This window comes from Rhipicephalus microplus, chromosome 7, assembly GCF_043290135.1.
Source record: "Rhipicephalus microplus isolate Deutch F79 chromosome 7, USDA_Rmic, whole genome shotgun sequence".
NCBI classification, from domain to species: domain Eukaryota; kingdom Metazoa; phylum Arthropoda; class Arachnida; order Ixodida; family Ixodidae; genus Rhipicephalus; species Rhipicephalus microplus.
In genome coordinates this window covers 108,513,000-108,533,111 of record NC_134706.1, presented here as the reverse complement: position 1 = coordinate 108,533,111, position 20,112 = coordinate 108,513,000, and the positions used below count along the sequence as shown (strand labels likewise).

Here is a 20,112-nt window from a genome sequence, read left to right as displayed (position 1 = left end):
TATGCTATACTGTACAGGGAATGGTATAGAGCATAGGTTATGCTAAGTTAGGTATACAGGTCAGGTTAGTATAGCATGGGCAAGCATTGGTTAGGTACAGGGTTATATGGTACGGTTCGCGCAGCCGAAACGGCGCAAAAGAAGTAAAATCGGTTGATGGCGAAGGATAGTCGCGCGAGACAAGCATGCGACTGCATTGCCGATCAGGGTAGGACGCGATTTACGGCTGATATTATTTGTACAAAGACCAATCAAGAGCCTACGTTCACATGACGTCACGTAAATACACTTCTGGCGTAACGAATTGTGCCTAAAGGAGAGTCAATGCCACGAGAGGATAAGGCTAAATTTTATTTTCCTTTATTTACAAACATTCTCTAGGGGCCCTTTAAAGAATGAGGAACACCACAGAAAGAGTGGCGGCGATGAAGACGCCGAAAATGTGAAAAGCAAATAATCTGGCTGCCTCAGTCTGCAGCTAGTTTTCACGGTTTCATCAGAACGCTGAAATGAATTCATCAGGACCTCTGAACTAATACGTTTTTGCTACCTTCTTGTACATGAGCGTCAAGGGTATCATGTATACCGTCCGGTGTCTGGCCGCTTTTATTTCAAGAACCCCGCAATCGAAACCAACTCCCACAAAATCAAAATAATGTTTTAGGTGTCGCGCACACTGCCTCAATTTATTTTGAAAGATCTCTAGTTCATTTTACCCTCAATATTTGGGCCCCAGAGAAAATAGCTTTGGCTATTCTTTGTCCTTTATTCTTATATTTTGTGGCAATTTGTATAAGAAGTGCGTATTTATTCATCCATGCTTATTTCTTCCATCCCTGTTATAGCCTAAAATAGGGCTGACAACATCATAAAACGAAAACGAAATAAGAATTTTCTAGACATAATTCTCTGACTTCGAAAAAAAAAATACACACGTCCCACCTTCATTCACTACTTGTTTACTTAAACACTTTGGATGCGATAAAAATTATAACAATACCTGTGTATTAACCGATGAGGAATAGAACGGTCACCGAATGAGAACACTAGTGAAGTTAGTGATATCACCAGCAGCAAAATAATTCGTAGAAGGTCTAAGAACAAATACAGGTAAAACGCCAAGAAAAAAGAAAAAAAGTGCGAAAGGAGCAAATTGAGTGGATGAGTCGTTACGCATTTAGTTCGTTCTTGATGATTTTTTAAAACAAGTTATAGAATATTTATTTTATTTTCGTACACGTTCAGCTCTACTGCATACCTCGTCCGAAGCTCTGAATTTTCTTTCACAGCAGGAAAAAAAATTGGAGCTCATTAGGGGCTCATCCATTACACTACTTCCTGACTTGTTTTCCCGATGGGAAAGTTTGACAGCTGTTCCACCGAACTAAAACGAGTCCCTAATGAACATGCTAGGCTGTTACTACTCCTGAGATGTGTCTACTAAAAATTCATTAAAAAAAACACGTGGATTAGGCTATGCCACTGAGACATCATTTGGGCCTTCTAGCTTATAAAAAACAGAAATGTTTACAAATATAATAAGAAGGTGAAAGACAGACGTGTTACGAAATCGATATCTGCTGTCGGGAAAGCAGCAGTGTTCAAATGCGGATAATTGGAATGCTAATTTGAAGTCAATCGCGCTGACTTCGGTCAGTGTTCCCGCCTGAGAAAGAAGAACTAAGATGCCGAAAAAATTCAGCACGGAGCCTGCAATAAGTTTCAGTGAGGTTCGGGTGAACTTCAATGTCAGTGCAGCTTATATCGGCAGCCTCACTTGACAAATAATCGGGGATAACACTGAAATAATGTTAGACATAAAAACAAAGCATTTCTGAGCAATTATCTTATGGAACATTGTGTGAGTGCCGATTCAAAGAGATATCGATCTGTGCTTGTCCCACTGAACTAAGTTACATTGTCTGTACTTTTGAGGAGATATGATACCAGTGCTTCTGGAAAGAGAGCTAATAGGTAAGAAGTTGAATGGGCAAAAGGAGACCAATGCATGAAAACATATGACAGATAAGTGGGTAACAGATGAACAAATGACGGCATATAAAGTAATATGAAATACTAAGAATACATGATAATAAATTGTGCTATGATTGTATTACAAGTATATACAGATGTACGCTCGGAACATTCGATTCTAGTAAAGCACACCTTTGGACTAGATGGTACATGTTGAAAATTGGTTGGGGGCACTGCTTAGGCGCGATGTCTTCGGCTCCGTTGCACAAACGATACGTAATAAAAGGACAGAGAATAGGTTACTGAAACTCGTATGCCGCACAGGCTACACAACACCACACGGGCGAACAGTGAGTCAAGATCGTCCACGTCGTCGTCCTTTTCTGGCCTCACGTAAAACCTGCGCATTTCACGTAGGCACAAGCGCTCTTTCAACATTCGGCCATCCTGAAATACTTTACGTCCTTGTCAAGGTGTTCTTGACAAAGTTACTTCCATTCAGCCATCCTACTATTCAACTACCTCATGAGTTGCAATAGGAACTATAGTTAAACAAGAAACAAAAGCAAACAACAAAACAAAACAACTCACCCTAAACATTAACGCCTAAAATTATTCACAGCACGCAGACGTTCACCCGTTCTAAATTTGAAAAACTGAAGGAAATGTCATATATTCCGGCCATCTTGACTTGTTTCACCTGGTGGAAAGCCACAACACGAAGTGGGAAAAACAAAAGAAAGGGTCACAAAGCACAAGAATACGGCACAGTGGTACGATGAAGAGGAAAGAAACAAAATAAACTACATGGCGTAGACTTGCGGCCTAACAAAGTGTGTCCGCAAAGAGGACATTGTCAGACTAACTGTTCTTCTTCGTCTTCAGATTATTTGGCATTTTTACCGTCTTGGTGTGAAGTTACGACTTTAGAACACCGCTTATTCGGTTGAGAGACGTGTGCGGTGGCGTTACAACATTATGATACCAGTAAACAACGGATCGAAGGAATGTATAGCAATAATATTTTAGCATATAGCTCTGATGTCCTAATGGCGCCATATGTGCAAAGAAGTAGACCAAAAAGACGACTTTCTGATGGCGGGTAGAACAAATAGAAGTAATGCCACCGATCTTCTTACTATCGAGTGACAGCAGCGGCCGTGCTCCGTTCACTTTATTGGCTATTCCTGTGCACCTATACCTACCTGAACGAATCAGCCTGCGCCACTCGTAGCAATGACGGTGAATGTGGAACACTTCTATTGACAGCTGGTGTGCCGTAGCACGCGATGTTTTTACGAGCTGGCACCTGGCCAATGCACCGCGTTATCGTAATTGTAGGTTTTGTCGTCTCCACCAACGCGCTGTCTTTTCATCCTTTTAAACCTGTCGCTTCTGTATTATACCTACTAAAGTTTGGTTAAAGACTACAAACAATGCTTCCCTTGGCTTTGCAGTATGTTGGTGTGATTACGCTGTGTCTAACAAAGAAAAGAAGTCTTCAATCAATTCGTTTTTTTTGTTTATATAATAAATAAAAAGCAGTCATAGAAGAGAGAAACAAGCAGCACGAAGAGCTGGGCGCCACTATTGCTTCTACCCTTATGCATACCCGTCCACATACAAATTCACAAACATGCGTAAAGAATAGCCAAAGCCCATCACCTGCTCCCTGCCCACCCCATTGAAATATCTTTCAGGCAAGGCGTCTGCGTGGAGCACCAAAGCAGAGTCACTAAAACTATGAATACTCATGCCTGAACGAACAAGCTAAGGTTCCTATTATTCCTGCATATCGTCTAAACGCTAACTCTTTCTTCGTAAAATTGAAAACGGGCAGAGGAGGGCTGAATGATGAACGATGCTCGGTTATTATTCGCTTAAGTCGAGCGAACATAACCCGCTCTCCCCGCGTTAGACTTTCTGAATATTTCTCAGGAAAAAAAAGAAGACCATGCAGAAATCCCTATGGTAAAATAAAATTTATCAGAGAAACACTGACTGCTCCTGTGGGCCGGTGTGCCCGAAGCACAACGCATACAGAGAATGCCGGCAAGTATGGAATGCCTCCTCCCACCGTAAGCCGGTGAGCAACTCGAAATCCTCGAAACGTAGAGGGCCCTTGACAAGAGCAGAAAAAAAGAAAAAAAGAAAATGAGGAAAAACGAAATCGGGTTCTTGAACGATAGAGTACGTCATGCTCTTGCCAAGCATGAGTTTCTTTGCCTTCCGCACAGAACGTGAGCCGGAGTTGTTTGCCTTCGAAACTGGGACGTAGCGCTGAGCGGTCTGACAGAGAAAAATTGGTGCGAAGGGTGAGTTGAAAAATGAGGACGAGTCTGTATGTACGCGGTGCGAAAGTACATTAAAAAACCACTGATAGAGTGTAGCGATTCGTATACTTGTTCTACGCGCTATCGAGTTCATAATAGTACGAAACATCTGCCCATTACTTGGAGTTTCTCACGGTCGAAAGGGCCCGTCTTCGACTTGAAAAAAGGCACGGCTGTGCAAGAGACGTGCCACCATGGCGCGCCTCCCAAAGCTCAAGACTCAAAACAGTGAAAACGAGCTCATGATACTGGCTGGTCTGGATGCTGTATCTACCACCGCTCCGCTTCGACCGTTCACATTGTAATAAGGTGGCGAGGATGACATAACCACGTTGTCCGACGTCACGAGTTCTGTCTTTCTCTCCCTAGTTACAGTTGTGAGTTGAAAAGCCCGCCTTTCGCCGAGCAGCCAATGCCTTGCTTCCATCACATCACATCCTTGTAACAAAAGACTTCGCAAACACTTGTTTGGTCCCATAGCCTAACTGGCTAGTAGAGGGACCAATTGTGTCCGTGACTGTACCCGCCAGTGCTACTGTTCAAACTCGTCTACAACGGAGTGTGAATCACTCAGCTCAATGTCACCGTGGAACCGGGTGGCATCACCGCACAGCCGGTGTTGAAAGGCATCTCGATGAGCGCCCTGCCGACATAATTTCGCCATCCGGCTGTCGTGGCAACCTTCGCCCCGCAGATATACGACGGTCTCTGCGCTGTGGTGCTGGCCTGCTCAGACGAAACGTACCACCCGCCTTGGTGGAGCAGTCACAAGCACCCGGTTTTCCTTTGGTTTCACTGAGGGGCAACCGTCGGCCCCACGCCCCTTCACTCGTACACGACAGGGCTTCCTTGATTACTACTCCTGCCTCCAATCTAGACACAGCAACTCTACTCCTGCATCCGACCACCACGACAAGGTTGAGACCAGCTTCGAACGACTTGTCGACCAAAAGGTGCATTTCTTCGAAGCTGCCGGCCTAAGTTCCATCAGGCGTGTCTGCCACCTTCACGTCTTCCCAGACTTTAACGGCTCTCGAAATGTCTAAGACATCAGGCTCCACGACGGCTATCTTGCAATACACTTCGAGTATGACACGGACGCCCTATCACACTCACTTTCCAACCTTCCATTATGAAGGATTTGCCGTTGACAATCATCGACTTGCACCATCTTTCAACAACATCGACAGTATGTGCGTCTTGCGAGAGGTGATCAGCATCACCTTCGATGTCCACCGCAGTTGAAGTTCGAGCGCTGAACCAACAATCACAAAACTGGCGAGACGCTGCTCGTCTATGAAGGAAGTGCCTGGGGATGGCATGCATATCTTGCCTATGGCAGAGGGACCCGCACATGTCATGCCCACGACAAAGGCAGACAGCCAACAAGCCGCTAAAGAAGGTGATTAATCGGGCACAGGTGCGTTGTTAGATCATTCGGTGGACTCCACACTTACTGTGTTCCACCACATCCTTCCTACAGAGTTTCTTGTCGCGATCGTGCACCTACAGGAATTAAACTTGAATAGAGGCATGCTGAAGGCAATCACCTTGACGACTGATCAAACCGCATGTCCCCCGTAAGAAACTACAAAAACGAAGCGTAGATTTCTGCTATAGCTCTCTGCTCGGAACAGAGTGACAATATTTAGGAGCGAGGCTTCTTAAGCTTGCACGATGTCAGTTGACACCGTCATTCGTAACGTCCTGTGGTATACCGAGCGCAGGTGTTACATACAGCATGCATAATGGGTTCGTAGTGCTCACATGGTTTAAAAAGAGACCATACTTTGTCCGCCCATCTCTGTGTTCATCCGTGTGTCCACCCGTGTACCCATCCGTTCATCTCTTAGTTTGTGTATGTATTCATCTGTGCGTGCATTCGTTCGCCCGTTCGTGTATCTTTCCGTCCATCCATGCACCTTGTCGTGTGTCGTTCCGTCCATTGTCAGTGCGTCCATCTTTCCAATCGTCCATCTGTCCGTTTTTCATACTAGTCGGTGATTTCAATGTACACATTATGGACCATAAGACCTAGCTTCACTGCATCTTTAGCGTTCACTTCGTGGATCGGCTGCCAATTTTTGTGATCTTCCCACTTAATTAACTGTGGTTAAGTTTACTGGATGATCCCCTTTTGCTCACGTTTTTCCTATTTTCAGCCCGCGTGTAGACGCCGTGGTGGTTACTCTGCTGAGTAGATGGGTCTAACACTGTCTCCGGGTTTACGATGCGATCGTTGAAATAGCAACACTATCATTACTGTCGATGGTTTTGTGGTGTGACACGTCAGGACGACGTCACACGAAGGCATCATGACGTGGCGGTTTCACATTTGATTAAGTAGCTATAGCAGTTTAGTCTTGTACTCTAGTGCCACCGCAGTGGTCTAGTGGCTAATGTACTTGGCTGCTGAACTGCTGGTCACGTGATCAAATACCGGCTGTGGTGGCTGCATCTTCGATGGAGGCAAAAATGCTGTAGGCCCATGTTCTCCGATTCGGATGCACGGTAAAGAACCCCAGGTGGTCGAAATTTGTGGAGCCCTCCACTACGGCATCCCTCATAATAATATGGTGGTTTGGGGACGTTCAACCCCACATATCAATCAATTTATCAGTCTGGTAATTTACGGTCACGCACCACACTTTGTTTAGGGAAATTTATTTTCATATGCAGTGGACATCAATAACATTTAAACAAAACATTTCAACACAACTGGACAAGCACAGACGCGCAAAAATTTGTTACAAGAATGTACATGCACATGTACACTACATATGTAACCAAAGAAATCGGCAGCCGATTCATAAAGAGAATGCTGGTGATGAAGCGAAGCAAGGTGCCAAGGCGTATGATGTCTGCGTTGAAGTCACCGACTTGTGTGACGAACGGATGAACTGAGGGATGCATGCACGCACACACGTACGGGTGAACACTCAGATGAACGCAAGGACGAAAGCACGGACGAACATTATCAAGGGTAGTTTCTGAATACGTGGGTTGCTTGCTTGGATCAACTGTTTGACGATTTGGGTACCTGGCAACTGATTGAAGGGAGACAGGTATGCGCAATTATGTAACTGTGTATAGAAAAAGATGTTAACGATTTAGAGTATGAGGTACTCTACTATGGGAGAGCACAAAGACGTCCCGTGGGCCTTACACATGGTGACATCATGGCGACAAAAATTACGCTGTGACCAAGCTGTGCGTTTAGAAAAAAAGTGTTGCCTGCGAGTTAAAAAAAGTGAGGAACACTTTAGAATACTATAGGTACTTCACTATGGAAGAGCATGAGGCCGTCCCGTGGGCCTCACACCTTATGAGGCCATGCTGACAAAATTACTGTGCCTACCTGTGTTTAGAGCAAAATATCGATGATACGTTGTCCTACTCACATCAGATGACAAGGTGCACCAAAAGATTCCTGTTTAGAAAAAGAAATGGCAGATCCCACGTACAGTGGGAATCGATGACATGCGAAGTACGGACGAGAAATGTTGATATGTCACTTTAAAATCAGCACAACGTTCTGAAACAGAGGTAAATGATGCCGTACATGACTTCCGTGTCATGAATATCATGTTTGGATGTGTCGTTTACCTTCATCTATTCACGTCACGTGATACCAAATGGAGCATATGTGGAGCCAGCTAAACGATTATGACACGCGAAATGACACGCGTGTCAGGATTATTATGTTTGCACCAGTCATATATTTCGTAATACATTGACGTCACGTAACACCAAATTTGGCATATGTGGAGCTAGCGAAACGGCCGCGAGCGTCACATGAAGGACCCTATATACTCCAATGTCGCGTTGATGCCTGCGCACGCTGGGCACACTGCAGCGACGCCAGGCACGGCCAGCGTCCGTCGGCGTGGCACGACAGCAACAGGTGCGAAATGTGACATGCTGCATTTCACGCCGATACGTTACCCAGACAACACTGCCTCACCCTCTTTTCGTGATGGAGGGACGCCGCACGCGTTGAAACGCCAAAGCAAAGTAGCGTGGCGCACGCTTGCGAGTATATGGCAAAACCAGCGCCTCGCCTGCCAACGCCGGCGTGACGCGGCGAAATGAACGCCGGCGAGCACGCGCACCGCGTCACGTCGAAATGTATTGGTGCCTTGACTGTAGCATGTTGTCATGTTGTTACATGACACGCATCTCATGTGTACCATGTTTGCACCAGTATCATACCTTCGTCATCTGTTCACGTCCTGCAATACCAAGTTTGGTGTGAGGGAAGCTAGCGAAACGGCCGCCAGCGCATCATGATAGCAACATGTAGTCATGTTGTTACATGACAGGCATCTCATGATTATCATATGTGCTTCAGTCACATACATTCTTCATCTATCCACGTGTTGTAATACCGAATTTGGTATATGTGACACTAACGAAAGCGCCGCGAGTGCATCATGAGCGTGGCATGTAGTCATGTTGTTACATGACAGGCATGTCATAATTTTTATGTCAGGGTCTGTCGTTTGTGTTTGCCATGCAATCATGTCATACCATAGCAGTTTTGCAACTTGCCATATGAACGAAACCACTGCAAGAGCTGCAGGACCATGAAAAGTAAATATAACATTCATGAGATACATGTCATGATATTCATGTTATGACTAGTCATATATGTTCTTCATACAGTCATGTTATGCCATACCAGGTTTGGTATCGATGCCGTTCTTGAAACGGCCAGGAGAGCTAAAAGTCGTAGTTGGATAGATAGATAGATAGATAGATAGATAGATAGATAGATAGATAGATAGATAGATAGATAGATAGATAGATAGATAGATAGATACGCTCAAAGTCGCCGAAGTTCACTAAGAAATGCTTTGCATTTAAAAACAGAGTATTCTTGTGCACATACACGCGTATAACTTAGCAAGTTTTGCTATGCCTGCGTAATCATGCATGTGGCGAACACGCGTGGTGGCACCTTATATTTGCTCGTATAATGCAACTCGGTTTCATAATCATAACAATAGGTACACTTGTCAACTTCTGAAGAGACGTGACGAGCGAAAAACACCTTAACGTCCTTCTGAGTGAAGCATGAAGAATAAATTTGAGCTATGGCTGTAAAGGTACTGCTAGAAAGCTGTTCTTTTAGCCTAATCGAGATAAGGTGCTCGCAGCACAAAATACTTCCCCAAGTACAATAACAGGAACCTTTTTTGTCACGCGCAGTTGGCGCAGTTGGCGTATTTAAGGTGAAACTCGTCATTTGGCCAAACTTGTGTCCGGCCTAATTACAGCAAGAACTGCGTGATGTACACTGTCATTGGTGGACAGAGCGTCGGTCACCGACAACATCCTGTTAGGAAGCGCAGCCACTGTTACACAGAACACACAACACAAGCGTCGACAACGTGATGCGCAGCAAGGTGCGTCGGCATTTATACACGCAACATCGAACATTACAGCGTCATCGCGGTTGGTTGCATTTATTCGAGAATAAACTAAACTGTTCGCGTTTGCACGCTGATGCCTATCAGATGATTCTAAATTACTTTACAATTCTCTCAAAACTTCTAGCCTTTGTGCGAGGCAGTATCAGCAGTTGTTGTGAGGCGGCAACCGAAAACATGAGAAAGGAGTAAGGTAATACGAATGAAATAAGGAAAGTCTTACGGCTAATTTTTGTTTGACACAATCTGATTGCAAGCCAGCGGATAATGAAGCAGAGTAAGCGACAGGAACGATGATTATGCTGTTAGTTAAGCACATTGTAGCAACTGCGGTACATATGTCGAGAAAGCATTTCACCTCTAATACCAGACACCTGAATCTTGAATGCAATTAAAACAGTAATATTCGAAACCAATGCGGGAAAAAAAACAGAATTTCTGTTGTCGTTTGCTATCAAACGCTGGCGGAGTTAACATGTGGGCGTGTTGCTATACTGGTGCCAGGTTAGGTAAGATCAAACAAAATAAAAAAACTTTAACAGACGCGTGCCACCTTCAACTTCCGACTTTTCTTTCGCAATCAATAAAGAGGCCTTCCGACTTTTCTTTCGCAATCAATAAAGAGGCAATGTTGTAACCAGAAAGTCACCATTACTAGTGAGAGTTCGGCAAATGTAAAAGCACCAATGAAGCATCCCGTGCTTCAAAAACTTTAACAAAGAAACGATGGCAAACATACTTTGAAAATTTGCGCGAACACTGAGAATACAGTAGATGAGAAGGACGCAGGACAAAAGAAGCAAGGAACTAGAAGAAACGAAGAAACAAACAAAGAACATAAAGAAGTAGAAATCCTAAAGAGGCAGCAGGGTACGGGGGCCGATTTTCGAAGCAGACGACGCGTACGTGGTCGACATTCTCAATGGCAGATGACGGAGCCGAGAACCATGCGACATTAGGAGGGAGCCACGGACGATATGGCACAGGGCGAACTATATATATATGGTGGCGTATGGAAGAGGATGCTGCGAAGAGAAGGATGCTGCGAAGTCCGCCCTTTCAAAGGCGACCCCTAAACGACCACTTTAAGGGGGAATAGGAAATGGCCTTTCGTACTGGACGCTCCACACCATCCCATTGCGAATTCCCCGGTATCCCCCTCTATGCTTCTTGGTCCTGCGTCGTTCAGAGAAGCACGATTATATCGACGTCTCGCTGCCGTATATATGGGCCATTCTGTATCGACCTTGATACATAGAATGAAACGAACTGCGTTGCCCGAGGCGAATGGAGCGATGGTCTATTTCAAAACGCCGTTGGACACTTCATGACCCGAAGCCACAACACTTCTTAAATGATATGTGTAAATCTATTCGCATATACGCTACGTTATGTGTGAGCCAAGAGGTATACATGGACACCAAACAGCGAGCAATACAAACTAGAGCGCGAAGTGAAAATAAGGTAGGTCTGGCAAAAGCATTGCTCTTCTGGTGCATTGAACATTGCGATTGATTTTAATCGAAACGGACACCTTACGACCTTTGGCACCCGTCCTGAAGCGTCGCTCTGAGCTACAACCATATTACGCCATATCGTTATATAACGCACGTGAGAAAGCTCTGGAATTCTTATCGCGACATAGCTGGTGAGACAAAGCTGGGATCGTGGGACGAGGTGAAGGCAATGGCACTCTTGCATCAACTTATTTGCATTTCCTATTTTTGCATGACCAGATGTTATACACTTGCATGGAAGTTCAGTGTTCCCTCATGACCAGTCTCTACAGTTGCAAGGCTCTGAAACGAGCAAATATTTGCTTTAATTGTTATTTTGAGTAAAACTAAGTGGGGACGCAATGGCGCCAGAACAATGGTAATAATGTTGGTGACGGCACATTTATATTGTTTGATTTTAGGTGTGAAGCACTTTAGGCCTCTGGGTTGTCGTATGCTGTCATAGCTTGGCGTAACGCTGCCATCTTGCATTATATATATATATATATATATATATATATAATATATATATATATATATATATATATATATATATATATATATATATATATATATATATATATATATTGAAAAAGGGTTTATTGGCGACTGTTGCGACGGTGGTCGTACGATGAAACACGATCGGACAACAGCAACGGTCGAGCAGATGCCGGCGATGATCAGCACGAGCCGAGCGAGCGAAGCCAAGCACCCAGTACCCAAGCGGTGGCGATGTTGTTTGCCAACGATGCGTTTTCTTCTTCACAATTTGCCCCCGCCGAAAAAGAGCCATCCTGGCGACCTAAGAGTCTGGAGGCAGAGGGCTATGATATGGCTTAAGGCGGGAGATGTGGACGATGTCACGTCCACGCCGGCGCATGTCGTCAGATGGGGAAAGTGGCTCGATGAGAAAATTCACCGGCGAGGTTTGCTCCAAAACGCGGTATGGGCCCTCGTACTTTGGAACGAGTTTTGAGGATATGCCGGGGCTTTGGTACGGAACAGCCAGCCATACAAGTGATCCCGAGGAATAGCTGGGGCTTTGTGAAGAGTCGGCGTTGTTTTCTTTCTGGCGCTGTTGTTCTTGCGACGTAAAGGTGCGTGCGAGTTCACGGCACTCTTCCGCATTACGGGCAGCTTCGGACACAGATGGGCATTCGGATGCGTCAGGATGGTATGGAAGGAGAGTGTCGATGGTGTGGGATGGTTCGCGTCCATAAAGAAGAAAGAAAGGTGAAAATCCAGTGGTAGACTGTGCCGCGGTGTTATATGCGAACGTGATGAATGGAAGAATGCGATCCCAGTTAGTATGATCGGATGTCACATACATGGCGAGCATATCGCCAAGGGTGCGGTTAAATCTTTCCGTGAGCCCGTTAGTTTGCGGGTGGTATGCAGTGGTCTTGCGATGAACAACATGGCATTGAGAAAGCAGAGACGTGACGACTTCTGATAGGAAGGCTCGACCTCGGTCGCTTAGTAGCTCTCGAGGTGCACCATGTCTTAGTATGAAGCGATGAAGGATGAAGGATGCTACGTCCCGCGCAGTGGCACTTGGAAGGGCGGCGGTCTCAGCGTAGCGTGTTAAATGGTCCACAGCGACTATGATCCACCGATTTTCATCTGATGTTGTCGGTAGAGGGCATAGAGATCAATTCCGATCCGATCGAAAGGTTTGGCAGGGCACGGGAGCGGTTGAAGCACACCGGACGAGTGGAAAGGCGGTGATTTGCGGCGTTGACAGTCAGGGCAGCCCATAACGAATTTTCGAACGAAATTATACATTCCGCGCCAGTAGAAGCGATGGCGAATGCGTTCGTAAGTTTTGAAAACTCCGGCGTGACCACATTGGGGATCGTCGTGAAAGGAGGCGCAGATTTGTGATCGCAAACTGCGCGGGACAACCAAGACCCACTTACGACCTTCGGGGGCGTAGTTGCGTCGGTGTAGCAGCCGATCACGAATCGCGAAATGAGCAGCTTGACGTCGGAGAGATCGTGGTACCGCAGTGGTTGACGATCCAGAGAGACAGTTAAAAAGGGAAGCGATCCACGGGTCCTTGTGTTGTTCACCGGTAAAAGAGTCGAGGTCGAGAGATGCGACGGAGTTGGTACCAGTGGTTTCGCAGGCCGAGTCGGGAGGTAAAGGCGAACGCGACAGGGCGTCGGCGTCAGAATGCTTGCGTCCGCTGCGATAGATGACACGAATGTCGTACTCCTGGATTTGCAGTGCCCACCGAGCTAGGCGGCCAGAAGGATCTTTCAATGTGGCGAGCCAACAAAGTGCATGGTGGTCCGTTACCAGGTCGAATGGGCGACCGTACAAATAAGGGCGGAACTTGCGAAGCGCCCACACTAGCGCCAAGCACTCTTTTTCAGTGACGCTGTAATTGGCCTCAGCTTTAGTAAGTGTGCGACTCGCATAAGCGACGACGTATTCGGAGTAGCCCGGCTTGCGTTGGGCGAGGACGGCGCCTAGACCAACCCCACTAGCGTCTGTGTGAACTTCCGTTGCAGCTGTTGGGTCGAAATGCCGAAGAATTGGAGGAGATGTTAGCAGACTACGGAGCGTGGCAAACGCGACGTCGCAGTCAGAAGACCAGGATGAAAGGTCTGCATCACCGCGTAGGAGGTTGGTCAGTGGTGACATGATCGACGCAAAATTTCGCACGAAGCGCCGGAAGTACGAGCATAGTCCGACAAAACTGCGTAATTCTTTCAGTGTAGTAGGTTTCGGGAACTCAGCGACTGCTCGCAATTTTGCAGGGTCGGGTCGAACACCATCCTTGGACACGATGTGCCCTAAGATGGACAGCTCTCGCGCGGCGAAGCGGCACTTTTTAAGGTTCAGTTGGAGCCCAGCGTTGGTTAAACACGTCAGCACCAGTTGGAGCCGACGCAGATGTGTAGGAAAATCGGGAGAGAAAACGACAATGTCGTCGAGGTAGCATAGACACACAGACCACTTCAGTCCACGCAGTGTGTTGTCCATGAGCCGTTCAAACGTGGCAGGAGCATTACAAAGCCCAAATGGCATTACGTTAAATTCGTACAGGCCATCTGGTGTAATGAACGCAGTTTTCTGGCGATCAGCTTCTGCCATAGGAACCTGCCAGTATCCAGATCGTAAGTCTAAGGAGGAGAAGAATTCGGCTCCTTGGAGGCTGTCAAGGGCGTCGTCGATGCGCGGTAATGGATAGACGTCTTTCCGCGTCACCTTGTTTAATCGCCGGTAGTCGACGCAAAATCGAATCGATCCATCCTTCTTTCGAACTAGAACGACAGGAGATGCCCAAGGACTGTGCGATGGTTGAATAACGCGACGGCGTAGCATCTCTTCGACCTGGTCGTTGATGACGTGACGTTCTGCTGCAGAGACACGGTACGGTCTTTGACGCAATGGCTGGTGCGAACCAGTGTCAATGTAGTGGTGCACTGCGGAAGTCCGACCCAATTGCGGCTGAGAAACGTCGAATGAATTCGCGAAGTGCTGGAGAAGATTAAGAAGCTCGGCGCGTTCATGGGCACTTAAGGTGTCGGCGATGGAACTCGAGAAGGTGTCACTCGATGAGCATTCCAGTGGGGAAAGGGCATGAAGTTCGGTCGAGGCGCTACTGCACGATTCGTCTGGCATGTTAAGGAATAAAGAGGAATCGAGGTACTCCACTCGACCGAGACATTCGCCGGCAAGTAGCGTAAGCGGTGCAGAAAGGGGGTTGTGGACGAAAATATTGCTTCGGCCCGCAGTGACGTCGAGTGTAGCGAAAGGCAAGGAAACGGCTCTGCGGCTCATGAAAATGTCGGAAGGTGTAAACATTACTGTAGCGTCGTTATGGTCATCGCAGCAAACAGGGACAATGGCAAGAGAGGCTGGCGGAATTTCAGTGTCTTCACGTACGACGAGTTTTGGAGACCGCTCAAGAGTTTCGTGCAAAGGTTCGTCATACAGGTGCGAAAATTGAACTTCAGCGCGTGCGCAGTCGATGACGGCATGATGTTGTGACAGGAAGTCCCACCCGAGGATAACGTCATGCGAGCACACCGAAAGGACGATGAACTCGACAACGTACATAGAGCCTTGGATGAAAATGCGGGCTATACAGGTGCCGAGAGGTCTGACTGGCTGTGCGCTAGCCGTACGAAGCGATAGTCCAGAGAGCGGCGTGGTCACTTTGCGTAGGGAGCGGCAGAGCTGGGCGGCTATAACAGAAACGGCAGCACCTGTGTCGATGAGGGCAAATGTAGAAACACCATCGACAGATATGGCGACGACGTTAGCAGGTGAAGTGCGAGGACTTGGGCATTTCGATGACGGCGCAGTTCTTGCCTCTGGAACTGCGGCGTTCAGTTTTCCCGGTTGGAAGAAGCGGGTCGGGGACGCATTGGGGACAGAGATCGCCTGCGAGGAGACGGCGAGCGGGAAGAGTGAGTCGGAGCTGGGCGCTGGGGTGACTGAGACCCGGGAAGATTAGTGTAGCCATACTGCGGTGAAGGATAGGGAGCAGGTAGGTGCGTGGGCGGCGGGTCATACGGTAACGGCCAAGTAGCGTTGTGTTGCGATTGGAAACGACGACGACAATATCGTGCCACGTGTCCTGGAGTACCGCAGGCGTAGCAGATTGGTCGATTGTCAGCAGTGCGCCAGGAATTGCTGACTCGCGGTGCAGCCCAAGGTGTCGAAAGAGGGGTAGAGTGGGGAGCAACTGCAGGCATGGGTGGCAAAAGCTGCTGGCGGGGTCTGCTGCGTACCACCTGGGCATAAGTAAGAGGCGCGGCCACGGGCTGCATAGCCGGCGCATGGGGAACAGTCACGGCCACAGGCTGCTGGTGGGCAGCGACGGGAACTGCCTGAGCTACCTCTTCGGCAATAACGTCGCGGAGTGGTGAGGGCAGACGAGGGGACGGCGGCTGATGCGTGAAGGGAATCAACGACAGTTGCCGAGCTACTTCTTCACGCACGAAGTCTTTAATCTCTTGCAGGGTTGGTGCGTGGTCGGGAACGGAAGTGAGACTGGAGAGCGAGTCGGCGTGTGAGGAAAATGGCCGAGTCAGGGCGCGCTGCTTGCTCAACTCGTCGAAACTTTGACACAAAGTAACAAGTTCCGCAACGGTGGCAGGATTACGGGCGAGGAGCAGCTGATATGCACCGTCATTTATCCCTTTGAGGATGTGTCGAATCTTCTCCGACTCGGGCATGGTGGTGTTCAGTCGGTTGCAAAGTCCAATGATGTCTTCAATGTAGCTTGTGAAAGATTCCGTTGGTTTTTGTGCGCGAGTCCGCAAGCGTTGTTCGGCTCTGGACTTGCGGACAGCGGGTCGGCCAAAAACGTCAGCGAACAACGTTTTGAAGATGGACCACGTCGTAATGTCGTTTTTGTGGTTGTTATACCACATTTCGGCTACGTCAGTGAGGTAAAAGATGACGTAAGTCAATTTGTCCGCGTCATCCCACTTGTTGTTTGCGCTTACCAGTTCGTAGTTAGCGAACCAGTTTTCCACGTCAGTCTCATCAGCTCCGCTAAAGACTTTGGGCTCTCGCAAACGAAGAACGCCGGGGTTGCTGGGGGATGGAGTGGAAGAGCCAGGTTGCGCGTTGTTGGTAGCCATGATGGTAGGTAGCGTTCGGTTGCGCAGCTCCAGGTTGAGGCGACGGCGAATGGCAGCACCCAGGTTCAGGCGACGGGGAATGTCAGCACCCTCCACCAATTGAAAAAGGGTTTATTGGCGACTGTTGCGACGGTGGTCGTACGATGAAACACGATCGGACAACAGCAACGGTCGAGCAGATGCCGGCGATGATCAGCACGAGCCGAGCGAGCGAAGCCAAGCACCCAGTACCCAAGCGGTGGCGATGTTGTTTGCCAACGATGCGTTTTCTTCTTCACAATATATATATATATATATATATATATATATATATATATATATATATATATATATATATATATATATATATATATATATATATATATGCTAAATAGAGCTCAAAAAAGAGAAAGAAACAAAGATCACAAAATAAACAAAATAATAGAGTAAAAACAAAAAAAACGAAGCGACATAACGAAGGATGCCATTGTCCGCCAATCCTCCAGCGTGGATGCGTGCCACAGAGTACATGTTCTATTTCTACTTGCCCACACTTTCTACAGGCTGCAGGCATCACTGGTGCGAACCTGCGTTCATTTTGCTATTCATTCTTTACCACTTTTTTATTGTAACAATAACAGTGGATGCTCGCGTTGCAAGGAAGAATGACTGTTCCAAATGGCAAGCTCTGAAATGAATGTAATTACCCAGTACGTATGACTAGTAGCACTAAAAAACACAGACTTCCAGCTTGTGACTTGAGCTTGTGACCTTTCATAAAGAAGGCAAAGGGACGGTCACTGCAACAGGAAACTACAAACGTGCAGCCTCATCTGATACGCGGGACCTGTATCGCGACTGAACTGAGTGTCACCATGATAGCAGAGCTGCGCTCCGCGGAGCAGAGGCAGTCGTTAACATCTCCTGCCGAGCGCATGATCGTATCAAAACAGTAATTTCGGCTTGTTGGTAATGAATATTTCTAAATGCGAAAATGAGAGCGCAGTGCGGCAGAAGGGCTAGAGAAGACCTCGGCAACACAGGCGCTTAGGTGCGTTGTGATGCTGTTCTCTTGTCACTTTTCCGTACTGCGCCCCACCCCCCCCCCCACCCGTTTTTTTTTTTTGCTATTAGAAAGGATGATCGAGCCTATAGGCGTGCGCGCAGTGCGATAGAGAGGGCGGAGCCACAAGGGTTGTTCCCACCAACAATTTCAGGAAGGCGCCAAGCATGCTCTTTACCTTCACGAAGACGCGAAAGCTATAGGTCATGGTTCATAAAACGCGAAATTTCACAGTCGGTGTCCCGCATCGGGGGCGTCAACATGATCGGTTCAAGAAATCATCATCCCACATGATAAGGTCAATAAGTGACGTCATCTAGGCGTCAAAGTGCGTGACGTAATTAGGACGCCATCAAAAAGTCAATGTGTCCTCACGTGACGACATCATCGGATAACGTAGTAGCTTGGTCAAAGGCAGTGTGCGGAGGCAGTGCAAAACAAGGAGGCAATAGACGGAGGCAGTGAAAAGCAAGGAGGCAATGTGTGGAGGCAGCGTAATCCAAAGAGGCAACGTTCGCAGGCAGCACAAACCAAGGAGGCGGCAGCACTGCAAACGAAGGAGGCAATGCGAAACTAATCCTGAGAGAATGCTCCAATAATGAACCGAGAGAAGAACCAACGTAGGTTCGGAAAGCTTTTCGAGGATTGCGGAGCAAAATCAGTGACTCGACTCAGAAGATGACTTCGCCTTTCAGTAGGCTCAGGTGATTGCATAACGCCCCCTGTAAGTATTCGGTGAAGTCTCATCATCGATGCTTAGTTTGGTATAGCTATGCAAATTTTTGATGAAAATGGCATATGAGGACTGGGGATGTTGCATGAGAATGTCGATCATCATTTAATTTTAATTTATTCATTCATTGCCACTTAAGTCTTTGGTACTTAACCAATGGAGAGGGTAGGTAACGCTGAGGTGAAATTTAGTCTGCCCTTGATGTCGAATACTGCTCACGCCAATGATTGAGTCTGTACGCGACACGTCGAGTCACAGCAGTGAACCTCCAATGTGTGTGCTTTCTGCTTGGTATAATTCCGCAAACGTGGCACTTTCTTCGAGTGCGCGCTCGTTTCTTTTGCATAACATGGGCGTGAGATCGTGTTAAGAGTGAAGCGAAGACTTATTTTGAATTTTATGCTGACAAAGTTGAGTGAAAAAAGAAAACTTTCCATGTGGAGCTCATCATGAAAGTAATTGTTCTTTTTTGTTTCTTTAGTACCTTCACTGTTCAGGTCCGTCCTATAACTCCCAAACGACTGTTCCACAACAGAAAGGAACAGAACTTTACGAAAAAAAAAAGGAGATATGAAAAGCGTGCAACAAAATGGGGACATACAGTACCGCACCGCAATTGCCATGCGCGCATGAAGTAAAATGGCGGGGAGCTATGGGGCGTGTGCTATATTATGCTTGATGACAGAAGCGTGCGCCGCCATATATGGAACGCTTTCGTCCTCAAAGACCGTGGGCTTCCTGAGTGACGAGACCTTTCGTCGCCAACACCGATCCCCAAATGATTCAAAAGAAGCAGGCGAGGAAAAAAAAAAGTTACGAAGGAAATAATGAAAAAAAGAAAGAAAGAAAGGAAAGAAAAGAACAACACGAGTGGCGTATACAATCCCGGCTTACGGCGTTAAGCCAGCCACTCGGCGCCGACACACGTCGACAAGAGCCCCGGACATGGAAGCGGCGACATGTGAAAAGGACGCCACCACGTGACAGATGCCGCGGATAGGTGGTTCCGGATCGACACACGGAGAATAACGCCACCCAGCGCTGCGAAGAACCACACGGAGGGAACCCGCTCCGACACAAGCCATAAAGCTTACCGGCGCCTACGACCGCGCATCCCTCTTCATTTGAAAAGGACGCCGCCGACGTCGCGACTCAAGCTCTCCACGGTTTCTTTCGCGCCAGCCACATTCCTCCCGGAAATTGCGTGCAGTTGCGGTGCGTCAGCGATTGCCTGAAAGAGGGCAAAATAAGAGAGACCCGGAGGTTTAGCTCTAGCATGTGTACCGGCTGGCCACCCCGCGCGGTGTCTGGGACCAAGACTGCCAGAGACAATGCGTTGGAGCCACCCGCTGAGTAGGCTTAAGAGCAACGACGTTGAGAACATCGCGGTTCACGTTTCCTAAGCTTCATACTGTAAAGGTCATCTTCTGGGAAAGTGCGCCAGAAGAGCCGAGAATGCGACGTTGTGGGGTTTTAGGCGAAGAATGCTCTTAACG

At 47.4% G+C, this 20,112-nt stretch overlaps 1 protein-coding gene across 5 annotated transcripts in view; it reads right to left on the bottom strand.

Annotated features, from left to right (window-relative positions):
* Positions 1–20,112, bottom strand: part of sick (sickie) — a 1,179,025-nt gene that overhangs the window by 915,686 nt on the left and 243,227 nt on the right. The gene's annotated exons all lie outside the window — the stretch shown is intronic.